Source organism: Erinaceus europaeus, chromosome 21 (assembly GCF_950295315.1).
Source record: "Erinaceus europaeus chromosome 21, mEriEur2.1, whole genome shotgun sequence".
Classification (NCBI taxonomy): Eukaryota; Metazoa; Chordata; class Mammalia; order Eulipotyphla; family Erinaceidae; genus Erinaceus; species Erinaceus europaeus.
In genome coordinates, this window is record NC_080182.1 from 37,104,761 (window position 1) to 37,115,881 (window position 11,121).

Consider the following 11,121-nt stretch of genomic DNA (forward strand, 5'->3'; position numbering starts at 1 on the left):
GGTATATGTGGGGAGTGGCTAGCTAGATGGGTTAGTCGGGAACCTGAGGGACAGCTTGGAGCTTTCGATAATATCTTGTATCGTTCAGTGTGATGGCCAGCCTCTCATGGGCAGCAATCCCAAATTCCTCTCCCCCAGCAGCTTCCCCAATGCACGGCCTTCCTAGATGCAGGAATCCAAGTGACATCCCTCAGGAACAGGAAAGGCTCTGGGGTCTCTGGCAAGGGATGGAAGAAGGTCTTTACGCATTTGCCCAGTGCCCTCAAATTCACCTTTACAGCACAGCATGGGGCTGCATGCACATTCCTCTAGAGCCAGTGTGCCTGGGTTCCAATCCTGGCTCCCCTACTTCCAGCTGTAAGCCTGAGGAAGCCTTTCACCCTCGGTTTCAACAATGGCACGGTGATAACTACAGAGTCTGCTGGCAGGGTCAGGACTAGTAAGTTAATGCATAATAGGGCTTTCATGAGGAACACAGACAAAGCAACAGGAACGGGAGGCATCACTAGTGCCGTGGTGACAATTCCCTGTTATCCAGTATGAAGATTCCCCTGAACCTGCCTAGAGACATCATCACACCACACTGAGAAGGGCGTTTATCCAGTGTTCTAAGCCACTGCAAAGATCCCAAAGGGCTCTCTAAAATAAGTAAGTGTTTAAATCAACAGCCTGAGTTCTTGAACTTCCTATTTCTGAACTCTGGTAGTTCATGCTATGGCCACATTCCATTAACAAAGGTTTGTGATTAACCTAATCTCTTTTTTAACCAACTTGATGGGAGCCAGGCAGTGGTGCACCTGATTGAATGCACCCATGTGGAAGGACCCAAGTTCAAAGTGCCTCAGTTCCCACCTGCAGGGGAAAGGTTCTCAAACAGTGAAGCAAGTCTATAGGGGTCTGTCTTTCTCTCTTCCTCTCTATCTCCCTTCTCCTCTCTCAATTTCTATCTGCCCTATCAAGTAGAAAAGAAAAAAATGGCCACAGGAGCAGTGGTTTGTTGTATAGGCACCAAGGCCTAGAGACAACTCTGGTGGCACTAAAAATATGTGTGTATATGTATTTGTGTATATGTGTGGATATATGTGTGTGTATATATGTGTGTATGTGTATATATGTGTGTATATGTATGTGTGTATATGTGTGTATATATATGTGTGTATGTGTTTGTATATGTGTGTATATATATATATTTGTGTGTATATATATATATATTTGTGTGTATATGTGTATATATGTGTGTATATATGTGTGTACGTGTATATATGTGTATGTGTTTGTATATGTGTATGTGTGTATATATTTGAATATATGTGTGTATATATGTGTGTATATGTATATGTGTGTGCATGTATTTGTATATGTATGTGTGTATATATATTTGTGAGTATATGTGTGTATATGTGTGTGCATATATGTGTGTTTGTGTATGTGTGTATATACATGTGTGTATGTGTATGAGTATGTGTATATATGTGTGTATATATGTGTGTATATGTGTGTATGTGTGTATATGTGTGTATAAGTATATATGTATGTACATGTGTATATGTGTATATATATATATACACACACACACATTTTATGTATAAAATGGATACAATTTCCCAAAATCTGAGGAATCCAAGAGTTCTTCCATCAAACTTGACGAGTTCCTCTGGAAGAACTGCCCCAGGTACTCTGGAGACTAGGGGATCTACACACACACTGAAGGTGAAGGTGAAGGTGACAATCAAGTAGTCTGCTTAAGTGAGGGGGAGGTAACACACCAGGAAAAGCACACAGTGCAAAGCACAAGGATCCTGGTTCAACCCCCTCCCCTGCAGGAGAGTCACTTCTCAAGCAGTGAAGCAGGTCTGCAGGTGTCTTTGTTTCCCCCTCTCTGTCTTCCCCTCTCCTGTCTCCATTTCTATCTGTCCTATCCAACAACAACAACAATAACAATAACAATGGGGAAAAGATGGCCACTAGGAGTAGTGAATTCATAGTGCAGGCACCCAGCCCCAGCAATAACCCTGGAGGCAAAAAAAAAAAAAGAAGAAGGGGGAGGAGGGAGGAGGAGAAGTAGAAGGTATAAGGAAATGTAAGATTTTAAGTGAAAATCAAAAGAAGTTGTCGAGTTGTCAGGTAAGTAGAACCGGCTTCCTGATTGGAAAAGTGTAGTGGGGGCCAGGAGGTGGTACACGGGGCTAAGTACACATAGTATTAACTGCAAGGATCTGAGCAAGGACTGGGGTTCAAGTCCCCTGCTCCCCACCTCCAAGAGGGTTGCTTCACAAACAGTGAAGCAGGTCCGCAAGTGTCTTTCTTTCTCCCTATCTTCCCCTCCTCTCTCACTTTCTTTCTGCCCTATCCAATAACATGGGGGGAAAAGAAAGCCATCAGAAGCAGTGGATTTGTAGTGCCAGCACCAGCACCCCAGAGATAACCCTGAAGGCAAAAAAGAAAAGTGTAGAAACATCCAGTAGCTTCAGAAAGCAGGTCACAACCAAACAAGCTAAACAAGCCACAGCTGATGCTGACTCAGCAGCTCTGGTCTCGGGTCCCCACCGGCCACCCCTCTCCTCCGAGCTGTTACACAGTGGTGTGCCCCACAGAGAGGGCAGAGCCTGACACCATCCCGTTATCCCATACAACGGCGACGCAGAAGCTGACAGCCCCCTCTAAACTTTGACACCGCAGGGTGAGGCTGAGGACCCCCCCAAAAAAAAAGAAGTCTTCAAATACCCCTACACGGTGTCTCCGCCACCTCCATCTCGGCCAGTCGCCATCACGTGTAGAATGTGACCTGATTTCCTAGCTCTTTGGTTCTGGCCTGCTGAGACCAATTTTTCTTCCTGAATTCAGTCCAGGTAGGGAGTAAGTCATACAACTGCATATTTAAAAGCTGAACCGAATTCTTATTTGGAGAGCGAGGAATTAACAGGGCTCAAGCAGTGGCCCTCTCTTTGCCTGCTGCGCTGATCTTTTCAGAGAAGGAATCTGGGTAAAATATACAATGATAATAATGCGAGCTCCTCTGAGGGCCTAGGGGGAAAAAAAAGGAAACTCAAAAACTGAATATGAATGAGAGGCAAGACCAAGATCACACACACATGCACACACACTCAGGCCTTTTCAAAAAGTAAATATCAAAGAAATGTCTGGCTACATTTATTTCTTTGTCAGTGAAAAACAGTCTGAGTCTTAGCCAAGTGTGTTGCCAGTTCTTAAACAAAAAGGAAAAGGGAAAATGCTTACTACAGAGAGGCACTATCAAAACTTTCATTGGTAATGAAAATACTCCCATGTGCAGTTCAATCCAGGAGCCAAAAACCACACGTGTGGCAGCTCCAGAGTCCCTGAAACGTGGCTCATGAGGCTGAGAGAAACTGACTTTTTCATTTTATTTCAGCACATTTTCATGTAAATAGCCTCACGGCACTCATGGCTCCTGTGTTGGCCAGCTCAGCTACAGACATTCAAACCAGGCAGCTGGTGATGTCTTTCTTTGACGACAGTAGAATTACAATCACAATCAACCAATAATATCTGCAATTGTCACTGAAATTAATAGCTCTGTTTGGGAGGGCTTCAGCATTTCCAACTCTGAAAGCTTAAGACAAAAAGAAAACAAGGAATCAGACTGGAGCCAGTGCCCCCAGCAAGTCACTTCTCAGGACCTCATTCTGTGGCATGTATCCTGCACGATGGCGTCGCCTGTTTGGAAACCTGTGGATATAGGTGGGCTCTGCACTTGAAAAGCCAGAGCGTCCTAGAGTTTCTCCCCTCAATGTCTCGGGAACGTGGAGATGTGAACTTGGAGCCTGTTACTTAACCTCACTAAGTGTCAGTTCCCTCAAGGCTAATGTGCAGGTGATAACAGGCCTCCCAGGAGGATGAAGTTCAGAGAATGCAGTAAAACTCCGTGCAGAGAGTAAGCCAGCAATAACTCTAATTGTTATCTTGTTAATGACAACAGTAAGATCCGAAATAAAAAATGGGAATGAGATTATTCAGCTGAAAGTTTCCAGTCTACAAAAGTTTCTTTTTAAAGCCCAAACACTTTAAACTGCTCCCCAGTCCATGGTCAAGTGGGCTGTAGGAAAAGACATCTTGGGACACGAGCACCTTAGCACTAACTGGTGACCTCCAGAGAGGGTAGTACCCAGGTGGGTGGCCTGAGTCACAGAAGCTCACTGGCAGGTGCTGCCCTAGGCCAGTGGAGCAGTGCCTCAGGACTCTTCACCATGCCATCTGACACCTTCAAAGTTTGGTCCCCACTGAGTCTCCCTGAGATGTAAACATTTCACCCTGGTGTCCTTGCAGACACTGGGTCAGCTCCAGTGCAGCTGCTGGCCCACAGAGAGGAGCTAAGGCAGAAGGGGACAACCCTATTTCCTCAGGCAGGACAGTGACCAGTGACAGGGGTGTTGACAGGCTATGTTTCTCACTGGTGGGGCAAATCCCTTTCATAGGAAAAGCTGCTCTTGGAATCTTCCAAAGGCCAATCTGATCTGCCTTACAGAAAACAAACACAGCCCTTTTCAACAGCCAGCCGCCCGAGCCATTGAAATCCAACGGGGATCTCTACCAAGTTCACATCGACCAGACCAACATGCCAGATCCCACCAGGGGAGTTCTAAGAAACAGCTTAGTAGAATTCTGTGGGGCCTAGGGGTTATTTTTCCTTATGCAGAAAGCAATCAATCTTCTTTCACAACCAAGAGTCTATCCTCTTGAAATTTCCTTCCCTGAAGATAGAATAATAACTCCCTTCCCTGGAAAGATATCCCTCTGATCAGCTGCAATAATTCATGTGTAGACCCACTGACTGGCAGATGACAGAGTCTAGGACTTCTCGTAGCTAGCTCCTCCCTCCATGAAAGCAGGTTCCAGACTGGCTCAGGTCGCTCCAATTTGGGGGTCCATCAGCCTTGCAGGAATACTTGCTGAGACAAGCTCTTAACACAGAGAGATAGGAAAAGAAGGTTGTGGAAAAATGGTCATTTCTGACCAGGTTCACATACTCTTCTTCTATAAGCCAGCAATTCCATTCCTAGGTGTTTATTTGCCCATGAGAAATGTGAACACATCTCTCTAAGAAAGCATATACATAAGCCAGCATAACAGTTTTATTCATGATAAAATGAAGAGGAGGGGAGACTCAGCTGTCCATGGACAGGAGAAGATACAAGCAAACTGTGGTACAGGAGTATCCCAGAATATAACTCAACAATAAAAAAAAAAAACCAAAATGCAGATACATTTAGTCGAGATAACTCTCTCAAAAACATGCTGAGTGAACAAAACTTTATACAATGCCGTAGACTTCCACTTATATGAAGTTCAAAAAAAGACCAAGCTAACCAAAGGTAAGAAATAGTAAGAGCAGCCGTTGCCTCAGAAACGGTGGGGGCACAGAAAGGGCTTGTGGGAATAGGATGAAGAAACTTTCTTGAGTATGGTAATATTCTCTATCTTGATAGAGACGGGGGTTACCCAGGTGCATGCGTCTGTCAAAACATTATGCTAATGGTAATCTCAAGATGTATGCGTCTCTCTATACATAGATGAATTTTACATTATGAAAATCACAAACATATACTGAATGCTTAAGAATATGAAAGAAAAGAAAATGTGTGCTGAAATGTCTACGAGTGACCTGTAATCTACTTTGAAAAGTTAGTAAGTTGGGGTGGGGGGTGTCGAGCAGTAGCTCAGCGGGTTAAGCGCACATGGCCAGAAGTGCAAGGACCAGCACAAGGATCCTGGTTTGCCCCCTAGGTCCCGGCTTGAGTCCCTGGGTCCCCATCTAAAGGGGGTCACTTCTCAAGCAGTGAAGCAGGTCTGCAGGTGTCTGTCTTTCTCTCCCCCTCTCTGTCTTCCTCTCCTCTCTTGATTTCTCTCTGTCCTATCCACCAACAACAATAATGACAACAATAACAACAGGGGCAACAAGGGCAACAAAATAGGAAAAATGGAAAAATCCAGGAGCAGTGGATTTGTAGTACAGGCACCGAGCCGCCCAGTGATAACCCTGGAGGCAAAAAAAAAAAAAAGATAGTAATTCGGCTTGACCGATGCACCGAGTGGTGAAGGCCTAAGAAGCACGTTATAAAGCCAACATTGCAAAATTACAGACCTTAGGTGTAGATATTCCCATGATCATCATTCTTGCAACTTTTCCATATTTTTAAAAATAAAAATAAGGTGGAAATGAGGGGAAGGGTAAAATCACAAAGTCCTCTCCTTCACCCTCCAATTTAGAAAGTTGGCAAGGCTGCCCACCCTCCAAAACATGGGCTCACATAGTTTCAGTTCTGCTGAGAAGTGGAGACTGGAAAAATACAAGAGGCTTTACAGGAACTCCCATCACTCATGCCAAAGATTTTCTGCCTGTTTCCTTACAGACAGCACAACACTTTGAATGGGAGCCAAAAATTCCTGCTCAAGAGGGAGAAAACGAACTCATGGACTTGTATTCCCAATTTATAGTCTTTCGACTCCTGCACCAAATCGACCAGCTAACTACACACCACGCCACTTCTGTTGGCCTTGTGTTCAGGCAGTCCCCTCACAACCAACCAACAAACAAAAACAAATAAAGCAAAAACCAACCAAACAAACAAAAAACACCAACCCAGTGACTTGCTAGACAAATGACTTGCTAGCCAGTTAATGACGTCCGGGTTCTGGGGGGGGTTGAATTACTCAGGCGGGTTAGAAACCCCACTGAAGGCAAAAAGAGGATGCTGAGCTCTTCTGAGGTTAAAGTGATTTCATTGAGGTTAGCACACATGCACCAGAGAGCCCCAAACAAGCAGCTTGTTGCTTAACCCCTGTGTGTTGTGAGGCTTGGTGACATCTAGGGTCACTGGAACTTCCTAGGGATTTCAGCTGTTGAGAGGTCCAAAGCAGGCCTCCCAGTGTCCTGGGCCACGTGGGGCCCAAGGTATGCCCCTCCTCCACCTCCCCACAGGCACAGAGGTCGCTCACATGATGCCCTCCTTCCTTCCTGGCAGAGCCTCACTTATCCTGAGATGACACACGACCACGACGGCAGGGCTGGAAGCTGCCTGGCCCCGCTGCCTGCCAAGCCAGCATCTGAAAACAGCTGTACCAATTACAACAAGGGACTGTGGCTGGAAACCAGGGCTGTCACTCACATAGAGGCACTGGTGCCAGACTTTTTTTTATTTTGCCTTCAATACTTTTTGTGCTCGTTTTTCAACCCTCCCCCTCACAGACTCAGGGGCACCACCCTGCGTCGCGAGACCACCCAAAATCACACCGGGCCACCGGGCGGGCGAGGGCGAGCACCCGGGCGCGTCTGGGGTCTTAGCACCTTGGCCTCCGCCGCCGCCCTAGACCCGGCGGGCGCGGGGAGCAGCAGCCCCGGAGCGGCGCGCTGCGTCTGCCTGGCCAGCCGGCTCCCCGAAACGCGCTGCCCCGCCGGGACCCAGGCCCACCCCGGCGTCCTGGAGCCCCATAAAGTGGGTTGGAACGAGGAGGGGAGGCCCCCCCGTCTCCCCCCTCCCCCCAGAGATGCCTGTTTGCAGTGCCAAGGACCCTCCGCACCACCGAGGCTGTGTGCGACCAGGCAGGGGCTGCGGTGCTTGCTCCCGGAGCATGTCCGCTCCCACCCAGGCGGCACCCCCCGTCCTGGAGCAAGCCCACCTCGCGGGGCGCGTGAGCGGGTTCGGGTTCGCGGGGCGTCTGCAGCCCAGCCCTGCCCTCCCTGCCCCGAGCCCTCCCGACCCGGACTCCAGGGCCGGCTCCTGTCTGGTCTTGGCAACAGAGTCCAAGACCCACCTGTAGCCTGAAAACTGCCCTCCGCTGCCTTCCCCGGAGCCCCGAGCGTGCCGAGCCCCCCAAAACTCTGCTCTGGGGCGCCTCTCCCTATACCGCACCATGGATAGTTTCTCTTCTTTTTTAATGTTCTTTCCCCAACCCCCCCCCCAAAAAAAAAAGTTCGTGCAACATATCAGAGTCCCGTGGACCGAGCCCTGAGCCCATTTTCCCCGGCAAAGGGTGCAAGAGAGCAGGTCGGGGGCGGGGGCACTCGCGGCAGCCGGGCGCCCCGGAAGCGCGCCCGAAGCCCGGCACCCAGCCGGGAGGCGCCACGCGGAGCTCCCCTACACCCGGGACCCCGCGGGGCCGTGCCCGCCCCCCACCCAACAAACCCACCTACCGTTCAGGACTGGCACCCGGGAAGGAGCGGGCGCGGGCTCCCGGAGACTGCGTGTTCCGCCCCGGGAGGAAAGTTTGTGCCATGCAGAGGCGGCGGCGCGGAGGTGGCGCGGGCGCCCGCAGGTGGGGGCGGCGAGCCGGCTGCGAGTCTGTGGGTCCCGGGCCCGCGCTCGTCCTCTCGGCGCAGCCTGCGGCCGCCGCGCTCCCGCTCCCTGCGCCCTGCGCCCTGCGCCCGGCGCGCTCCTGCTGCTGCTGCTGCTGCTGCTGCTGCTGCTGCTGCTGCTGCTGCTGCTGCTGCTGCTGCTGCCGCTGCTCCGGCTGCTGCCGCTGCTCCGGCTGCTGCGGCTGCTCCGGCTGCTGCCCCAGCCCCAGCCCCAGCCCCAGCCCCAGCCCCAGCCCCAGCCCCAGCCCCGCCGCGCGTCCGCCGGCTACACTTCCTCTTCCTCTGAACTCATGTGCAAAATATGCTGCGCTGCATTTTCTGGGGAAGCCGCGCGGCCCTCCAAGCCGCCGCCGCGCCCACCGCGACCCGCCCCGCGCCCCTCCGCGCCCCCGCCTCCGCGCGCCGGCCACCTGCGCGCCGCCGGCCGCCCTCGTTGCCTGGGAGCGCGGGGGTCGCGGGTGGGTGGGCGCACCACCCTGTCCTCCTTTAAGTTGGGATGCTGGCGGGGCGACTGCCACCGGGGTGCATTTCAAGAGAGGGCCCTTCCTCCACCCCCATTCCACAGGTGCGCCCACCCTCTGGCGTTGGGGTGGCCGAATAAGGTCTTTTATGTGGATGTCACTGTCCCCATGCAGCACCCTTATTCCACTTACTTGGAGAGGTCCCAAAGGTCGGACGAGATCCGAGCAATCTATCTGACCCTGCAATGTTAAATATATAAATAAAACTCCAGTTCAGGGGAGCTCAGTCAAATGAAGACGCAAGGCAATGAACCCTTCTAAGAGCTTTTTTTCTTCTTGGAACTATTTAAGCAGAACAAAATCACAGCGTGGAGGTTAAGAGCAAGAACCCCAGCACCAGGTATGGTTGGACTCCTGCCCTCCAAAAAACTCCCAGGGTGACCTGGGAAGTTCTGGGCCTATTTCCTCTTTGGTTAAATAGTACTTCCTGGTGGGTTTTATTTATAAAGTGTTTGGGAAGCACTGATTAGCTATCATCGTCATCATTCCTACCAGTATTATAAAGGAACTAACAAAACAACTGAAAATCTATTCATTAGCTACATTTTCTGGTTGGGCCAGAAGGAGGCCTTGGGTTTTGGAACCCCCAGTTCCTGGGAGGAACAGTTTTGCCTCCCACCCTCACACACACACACACACACACACACACACACACAGGGCAAGGGGGTTAAAGAATAGCTATTTTGTTTGCAGAACTTGTTGTTACCACAACTTTTAAGAGGTTTTCTTCCTTGTAGTCTTTCCTGGGAGCACTCCCAGTTCTGTGTTCCTTCCTCCACTCCCTTACCTATCACCTTTTTTGTTGTTGTTGTTCTAGCTTTCTAGTCCACACTCCCTTCCCCCCACCCACACCACCTTCAGTCTTCCCTACACTCTCCCCTACCGATCACCCCATCTGGGAGAACATAACAAGACCCAGGGAAGGCCCAAGTCTGGGTTCATGTTCAGTAGTGCAATGGAACAACTACCTACGAAATAGAAGGGAGGAATCTTTATGGTAGTGACCTGCTTGAGGCCTCAGTTTGTTGAAAAATGTGTTCTCTATTGATTTCTTGTTCATTCTCTCTGATCTTTAGACTGGAGAAAGACAGTGGCTTGTGTAGATGTTAACCAGTAGTTCAAAAGTAAACAGGAGCATTTAAAAGAAAGCAGAGAAAATGCACTGTGATCTGGTTGTGGGTGAGGGAGGGGGGCTTATTTCTTTCCAACAAATCATTTTGCACATACAGTTTTTTGCACTGTAAAATTTTTGCACATAATCTCTTCTTTTAACACCGGGTCCTGGAGGTTAATAAGTTATTCTGATTGTTTCCATTCTCCTGAGTATTAATGGTGCATAAATGCCTCCTTGCTTGTTTATTTTCTTTGCTGGGAACCCTAACCCTTTCTCCCTAGACACTGACACTATCCATCTAGTACTTAGTAGGTGTTCAGCAAATATTTGTGATCTGAGTAAGTGAACGAGTAGCATTCAGTTCTTCTAATTTACACTGAACAACTGTCTGGAATATTTTGATCCTTTGACTTGGAATATCCATTGAGGATCCATGGTGGGTTCACCTGTGTGCTGTGGAGGTCAACCTCAATTTTCCACTTGACTGCCATGGACAGGTCAGCCAGGAGATAAACCCTGGGCAGCAGAGCCTCACCTCTAACTGACCTCTCCTACCCAGCTTCAACCCCAAAGATGCTGGAACTGTATCCTGGTGGGTTACCTTGGCAACCTCACAATGTCATCTGTTAGAATGTCCTAGGGCGGCAGCTTTTAATTCCATCTCAGCAGTCTCATCGGGGGTCATGTAATAGTGCTGTTTGTCCTCTGCTCACACTTCTTCCCCCTAGGATTTAACACTAAGTACTTGGGGAGGGAGCCGAACACGGGGAAAACCAAGCTATTACAGCACGACAGGTCACAGATGGCCCCAGAACTGGGATCCCGAGTGTTCACAGTCAATAAAACGCAGGCCCCAAGTTAATGGAGAAGCTGGTTCTCTTTGCACCCTCATGGTAAAGAGAGGAGTTAAGCCAGCCTAGGCAAGCATTAGAAGCAGCTGTGGCTAGAGCTTACAATTCTTGTAAAAGGAGCCCCCCGCTGGAGCAATTCTCTGCCTTGGCCTCAGCAGAATCGCCCCACGACTCTAGAGATGATTAAGACCATGGGTACCAGCAGTCACAATAACCTCGCTGCCTCCTCACCCCCCCCCCCCTTTGGGTTTCGCAGGAAAAGAGAAGCTTAACTAGCTTCCTTTTCGGCCCAGCTTTCCTCCC

General features: G+C 49.6%; 1 protein-coding gene and 1 long non-coding RNA gene across 3 annotated transcripts in view; one reads left to right on the forward strand and one right to left on the reverse strand.

The window, feature by feature from the left end:
- RFTN1 (raftlin, lipid raft linker 1) overlaps positions 1-9,125 on the reverse strand; it is a 273,063-nt gene extending 263,938 nt beyond the window's left edge. The window contains exon 1 of one of the 2 annotated variants that reach the window (XM_016191112.2): positions 8,986-9,125. The gene's annotated coding sequence lies outside the window, so the exon portion shown is untranslated. Of the gene's footprint in view, positions 1-8,170; positions 8,464-8,985 lie in introns of those variants that run through there. The other variant, XM_060180858.1, reaches the window with a different exon arrangement.
- The window catches only part of LOC132535316 (uncharacterized), a 53,410-nt gene continuing 51,343 nt past the window's right edge, over positions 9,055-11,121 (forward strand). The window contains exon 1 of the long non-coding RNA XR_009547112.1: positions 9,055-9,193. This is a non-coding gene — a long non-coding RNA (uncharacterized LOC132535316). The remainder of the gene's footprint in view (positions 9,194-11,121) is intronic.